This window comes from Lissotriton vulgaris, chromosome 10 (genome assembly GCF_964263255.1).
Source record: "Lissotriton vulgaris chromosome 10, aLisVul1.2, whole genome shotgun sequence".
In the NCBI taxonomy this organism is placed as follows: domain Eukaryota; kingdom Metazoa; phylum Chordata; class Amphibia; order Caudata; family Salamandridae; genus Lissotriton; species Lissotriton vulgaris.
The window spans coordinates 991,485,638-991,493,086 of record NC_141698.1 but is presented as its reverse complement, the minus strand read 5'-3'; positions in this window follow the sequence as shown (position 1 = coordinate 991,493,086).

Here is a 7,449-nt window from a genome sequence, read left to right as displayed (position 1 = left end):
CAAGTTGAAAAGGAGAGGGGAGAGTGGGCAGCCTTGTCTTGCGCCCCTGGTGATCTTAAATAACTCTGTCAACGACCCATTGACAAGTAATCTAGCTGTTGGGCCTTGTATAACAGTTCTATAGCACTGCAGAATCCTCCTCCTAGATTGAATTTCTTCATTACCTCAGACAGGTATGCCCAATAAAATAGTACGATCGAAGGACCAAGATCTACTCTGTTGTTGCTATGTAGAAGTTAGGCTGAAGGAGATTGCACAGTGGTCCGAAAGATGAGATGGCAAGTATACAATATCTTTAACTAAGTCTTTGAGTCTATAGCTAAACAAGGCATAATCAATTCTAGACTTTTGTTTATATTTCAGATTTTTAAACGAAACCCCCAATTGATCCCCCGCCCGTTCCCTCCATATATCAGAGAGACCAAGCTGATCCATTATTGTCAAAAGCATTCCGAGATTTAGAAGGGACTGCAGCTCTGGAATTTGACAATTTATCTAGCTTAGGATTTAAAACAATATTCAGAAACGCCTACCCAAATTGCGGGGTCGGGGAAGTAGATAAGATGACGGCGAATGGTGTATAAGCAAGAGGGGTCATCCTAATTCGGACCATAGTACCCCACCAAAGACAAGAACATACCCCCTTAGGAGATCCTTAATATAAGCCATCTACCAATATGATCCACCCTATATTCCAATATGTGAACCTTAGCTTGTTTTTTAAATAGGAACAGCACCCCTCTAATGTTCGCCGTTTGATCCGTACAAATAAAGGCATCAACCCATTTCTGATTTTTTAACAATTCTGTTGTCTATGATTTGAGAAGATGAGTTTCCTGGATGGCAATGACCTGCGCCGGAGAGTCTCTTAAATATTGAAGTATTCTAGCTCTTCGACCCTTCGTACGCAGGCCATTGACATTCCAGGACAAACACTGCAGCAAGGTCACGGTATCTCTTCCTTCACTTCAACAAATGGGATCCCACAACAACAGCCTAGTTCTAATCCTTTCTGGGCCCAAGCAAACTGCTGGAGTCCCTGACTTATACCCCCACTAAACTTTAAGGATAAGCAATACAAATAGGGTATCGGCAGATGAGGAATTTTTACCCATGAACCCCCTGCCCCCCCCACCCTTTGGGAAACCCATCCCTTATTACTATGGCCTGATGAGTGACCAGGTTTACGTCCTACAGCTACTCCCCCCTTCCCTCCCCCCTAAATTGTGCTAAGACTGTGCTAATTCTATACTAATAAAATAAAATAAAGTTCCATCCCACCTGAGTTCTATGCGTATAGATATGCATAGGTGTATAATAAATATGTGAGATTAACAAACTTTCCCCTCTCCTCCTTCTCCTTGCACCTTTCCCTTTATTTTACCCCAAATTTTATTGTTATATTTATTTTGTTTTCCTTTTTTCATTCTTTTAAAACCTTTATTTTCATCTTTTGTCTTTTCCCTTTTTTTCTTAACCTTCTTTACTCTTCCACTTGCCCCCTCTTTCCAATTCTGTCACCACCATGCATACACAGGCAAAACGACGCGTTAAATGCACAAAGATAAACAAAGAGAGTCAAAGCGGGATGGCAGGCAAAGATACACAAGGATATTACACCTCAAAATCAGCCTCGAGACAGTACAGACCGACCCGGACCGACCCCCACCAGGCCCAGGTTCATTCTTTCCCCCGAGATGCATTACTTATAGATTCTAGTAATTTGTCTGCCTCATATGGATATCTGATGTTATACATTTTGTTGTTATACATAATCTTCAGAAAAGCAGGGAATCTCAATGGCACTGTGGCACCCAGTGACCTAAATGTATCCATTCTTTGGCCTAATTCCCACTGACGCTTTAAAGTCACTTTAGATAGATCTGAACGTACCTCAAAGGAGAAATCAGGACCCTTTAAACATTTGGCCTTCAGGGCCAGATTCTCTTCTCTTTCACCCCATGGGTAAGGAAATTGATAAGAATCTTCCTAGGTTTGCCCTGCTGGGATTTAGTCGAAAAAGGTCTCTGTGGATCCTCTGGATATCCTTTTCCAAAAAACCCACCGACTCCTTGAGATTCAAACAATCCTTAAGCAGTGCAGCTACAACGGTATTAATGTCGCTCCCTTCCATGCCCTCCGGAATCTTCAGAAGACAAAGATTGTTTCTACGCAAGTTATTTTCAAGTGTCTCCACTCTCTCACGCAGGGTGTCTTCATCTCTACGTAGAGCTTGGATTTTTACCTCTGCAGACCCCATATTCGCCTTAAGCTCCTCTACTGAACCCTCCAAGGATTCAATCCTTGTATTCAGTAGATCCACTTTTTTTCCAAGAATCACATGCTGTTCTGATCTCAGACTGATTATCTGCTGACACTGCAAAACCTTGTTTTATATCCTCTTTTAAAGAAACAAAGAGAGCCTCAATCGAGCTCCCGACTAAACTCTCCACCCCGCTTCTTCCAAAACCCTCCAGAGACCAAGGCCCTGAGGTTGGTGCTGTGAGTAGCGTGGGTGGCGTAGAATTTTCAGGACTGATAGAATTGTTGCTAGGCCCTGAGGGTAGTGCTGGGAGTGGTGTAAGATTTTCAGGAGTGATAGGGTTGTTGCTAGAGTCTGTATGCATAGACTTAGACATAGTACTAGCTATTTCAGTGTGACCCTTAGACTCCATGAAGGCAGTATTTTTAACAGAAGTAGGCGCCTCTTCGTTTAAAATATTCAAAATCTGGGGCTGAACCATAAAGAAGGAGCGTAGGGAGGGAGTAACCCTAACAGAATTCTTTTTTGAAAGACCTTTTTATTGAACCTTTACTCCTGACTCCCCTTATACTCCTCCCCTTCACTTGATAGCTCTGAAAGGCAGTATCGTGACCCGAGAGAGTCTCTTCCTGCTATTGGACCCTTTTTGTCACCTTCCCTTGTGATGTAGCTGTCGCGACTTCGGGGGCACACTGTTCTTCAACTTTCTCCACCAAACATTCTGCTAGAACAGCTGTTTGTACAGCTTGGGTGCTCTTAGCCCGTTTCCCTTTCCTCTTATCACCCTTCTTGCTCGTACTGATGTTTAATGTGAGGGGGCCGGCCTCCGTTACCTGTTCTAGAATGACTATGCGAGATCCCTCCTGCAGTGAGGGGAACTCGTTCTTACCACCGTCACTGCCGCCTCCTCTGACCGACTCGCTGTAGGAAGGTGGATACCTGACTATGGTTGCCCCCAACTTTTTGCCTGGTGTTTTGCTGGTTTTCCGACTTAGTTGACCTGGGGCCCTGCCAATCAGGACCCCAGGCCTACTGCTCTCTCTCTAAAATGGATTCCATGTACCTTAGGTACATTTCCAATTGGGACTGGGCCACCTTATCAGACCCTGTAACTCAGGGCATAGGTGTACCCAGGGCCTACCAGGGGCTGAAGCATGTATTATGCCACCCCTGGATGGCCATCTAAATCTGACACAACTGGCTGCACGACAGCTGGGGCAAGGTGGTGTAATCACCCTTTGCTTTAGATATAGTATACCTATATCTAACCCTAAAAATGGACACACAGATTCCTATCAGTCATTCCTATGGCAGGCCTTGACAATCCTGAAGGCAGAGTGCTTGGAATCGTGTGAGATGGTGCTCTGGCATGAGCTGAGCCCGTTTGCAGCTTGCGGAACCAAGTCCTAATAGCTGTTCCATGATAACGCATACCATATACTCTTAAGTGCATTATAATCCTCGCGGTTAAATGTTATCTTTGGTATTGCTTTATCAAAGCATGTCGAGTAAGGTGTCATACGAATTGGAATACTAACCCCTCGCCAATTCTGGTGACGGGGTTAGCATTCCACCCTTCTAGAGGGACACGACATAGTTAACTGAAGCCTCAGCTCCACAAAATGGACGCTGCCACCACAGACACAAGTCTGACCCCCTGCAGCTGGGAGTCCTTCCAGCGAGGGGAGCCTGGACAAAGGGTTTTCTGTCGGGGGCAGTGCCAGCACCATCCCAGACAGGGTTTTGTGTATCCTGGGTAGGCAGGGCTTTACAGGAAGGTGACTGCTGAGTGGCACCCCGGTGCTCACTACGCATCTGCCGGCTAGAACCAGTTCCAGGGGCACACCAGCCCCTGGCCTGGGGAAGTCCGGCATGGGAGAGGGGTGTAACCACCCCCCTTCCTGGTCCCACCCCTAGGGCAGGACCTAGTCGCGTACCCACCCCTTTCTTTAGGATAAAGGCAGGAGCAGGGACCCTTCCAAATTAGATCATCTTTGAATCAAGAAACAACTTTCTACAGAAAGGACTTCAAGACTCTTCTCAAGATTTCTCCCTTGTGGCTAAGGAGTAGTCACCCTGCATCCGCAGGCACTATCTAAGAACTCCGCGGTTTGCTGCACGTCCTTCTTCAAGAATCCGACCGACCAGCACGACGAGACCCAGCTTCCCTGGCACCTCTGACCTCTACCTACCTCTACAGCTAAGCTGAGAACCGTAGGTGCAACGAGACCTCGAGGGACCGGCCATCATCCGAACTGCACATCTCTTATCCAGCACGACCGCCGAGGGATCCTCTGGTGAGTGCTTTTGGGATCCGAGAAGCCCCGACCCTGAGCAGCTCCAGCACCGAAGTCCAGCCTCCCAGCATCTCCACGATCTGCGTGGGGCCCTTCTGCTTTTTGCTGCTCACCGCGTTGTTTGGCTACTAGCCCGCTGGCTTGTGGCCTTCTTAACGACGCCCGACGACATCACTGCTGCTGGTCTGGTTGCTCCAGACTGGCCCTTGCTCCCTTCCAAAAGAGGAGCACCCCGGACCCTCCTGGTCCACTCCAGACGCCATTTTGAGTCCACCGCGTGGGCTTGAATTTGCCAAGACTTGTTGCCCCAATCCTGGGTCCAGCGACGTCGACAGCTTCATCCATCGTGGGACAGCTCGCTCCTCCATCCTGGTCGCCGACAACGCCTCCTGGTCCGTGAGATCTGCAGAGCACAGCGTCGCCCACTCACCTAGTCGAGGTGACTACCATCCGGTGCCCTCCTGGTGCCACCTGACTACTGGCTAGTAGTCACAAACTTGGTCCCCTCTGCTTTCAGGTGTCATCCATCTTCGATCCAGGCTTGGATCACTCGAACTCTCTTCACTGGTCGCCTGCCAGCAACTTCTTTCTTCAGGCTCTTGGTCCGTCAACGAGGATTCCCGACGTCTTTTCAGACCTATGCAGCTGCAGCCCCTGGGCTAGGTAACTTTGGCATTTCGGTGCCCCAGCATAGCCTCACTATCCAAGGGTCCAGATCCACTTTCGTTTTCTCCCTACCAGGTCGGGTTCCCTACCAGGGTGGCTCCGGCCCAGCACGGCAGAAGCGAAAGATGCGGGGGACGTGTGGACTCCTTGACAGCTCCGGGACACATCCAGTGAGCCTCCTACGATCCGGTGAAGGAAAAGAAAGTAAAAAGATCCTTATTTTCAGAGCTCAGCACATCTCAGATTGCTCTCAACTGGGAAAGGGAGAGCGTTTGTTTAGAACGCGCTCTGCCGCTCAGCTAGCGGGCGCCATGTTTCCCCATCGATACTATCCCGGCTTATATGCATTGAAAAGGAAAATTTGGGGCTGATTTATTTTGCAAAGTCGAAATGGCAGTTTAAGCTGCACACACAGAGTCTGCAAGAGCAGAAGTTAGACTTGTTTAAAATGCTTCTCAAGTAGGTGGCACTAGTAGCATTTAATTTACAGGCCCTGGGCACATGTAGTTTCAATTTACTAAGTACATACCAGTAAATTAAATATGGCGATCGGGTATAAACCAATGTTATTATGTTTTAGGCAAAAAGCACAAGCACTGTAGCTCTGGCTAGAAGTAGTATAATGTGTAGAGCCCTAATGCCAGCAAAAACAGGAGGTCAGAAGGCAAAAAGTTAGGAGGAAACCATGCTAAAGATTCCAGGTCTAACATATACATTTTAGACCCATGTGAAATTTTGATTACACAGTGTAATCTTGTATAGTTTTCAGCATGTTTCTTCTGGTGTGAAATGCCCGACATTACATCATTACACTATGTCTTGTCATTGAGATTAGAATACACAATTAATATCTCATATAAATGGTGTGCCCTAAATAAAATTTACAAAAAATATTATCTAATTGGGTGTAGATGTTTTAGTATTAACTTCAATGCAGAAATATTTCTGCAGATGATATTTCGAACACAATATCTTTGTCAATTTATATTCTGATAATGATGATCCAGGTAGCACACACTTGATGAATGTAAAATAAATGTAGCAAAATGACACACCATTTACAAATACGTAATATGGGCCTAATGGCAACTTAGTTCAAGATAACACAGACAAAATACCACCACCTGTTCATTTAATAAAATCTGGGTAGATGAGGGAGTGAATTGTAGCATGTAGCTTATTCATTTGGCCCATAGTCCTCGCGTTTACCTGGACCATGTGGAAGTAATGTTTTTTCTTTGCATAGTAGGACTTGTAGTCACTAATTTGTTTATTGAGATATTTACTGCTATGAGTCTCAGATTACAAAAAAAGTACCTGGATTGAATGAGCTCCTCATGTATAGAACTGGGAATCATAAGAACTTTGTTTACCTGTTCAAAGGGACATTTGTGCCGGTATTCCTGGTGCAGAAACCATGTCGTAGATTTCCGGGATTACACCTGGGGATATTTTGGAGTCCTCAAAGAGCCAGGCATTTACTCTACACAAACAATTTGATAACTTTCAAAGCATAGCTTGGTGAATCAAATACTAAGGGCCTGATTATGATCCTGCTGGCATGGAACCACAATCGCTTTTTGGCAGTCCGACCCCTAGCATACCTGGTAGTCGGTCCATTGGATCCCGATACAGGTGCAGAGGCCGTATCTAGACTGCTGCCTCTGCCAAGATCTCAGCTCCTGCGGCAGTCAGGACAGCCGCGGTCAATGGTGGAAGTGCAGGCACTGGTACTGCTGTGTGTATTATGACTTGCCTTTTCACCAAACTTTTCCTAGCAGGGACACTGAAATGCTGGGGACAGCAGAAAGGCAGGTTTTGGGGTGCACAACTGCCTCCAGGGCGAGTATGCCCTTGAGATATGTTACCAGGTGCCTGCAGTGTATGCCCTCATGCCATTGTGTTGGTTTCTCTCACTGTTTCCTTTGCAGAATGTGCAGCAAGGAAACAGTGCACCTGACGTGCTGGCCCCTAAGAGTGGTGCCACTATGATTCTGCACTGAATGGGTATCACGGTGCACACCTTCTTTGTTTCCAATTTTGTCGTTTTAATCATTTTTGTTATCTTCTGTCGCATGCTTACCCAGAAAACGCGGACAGCCCTGCCACGTTATTTGAATATAACGCACTGAAAGAAGGAGTGATTCCACTCCTCGCCGGGTGCACAGCTTTAATGTTCTAGGCATCACAGAATATGCCAAACAATAAGTCTTTTGTTTTCTT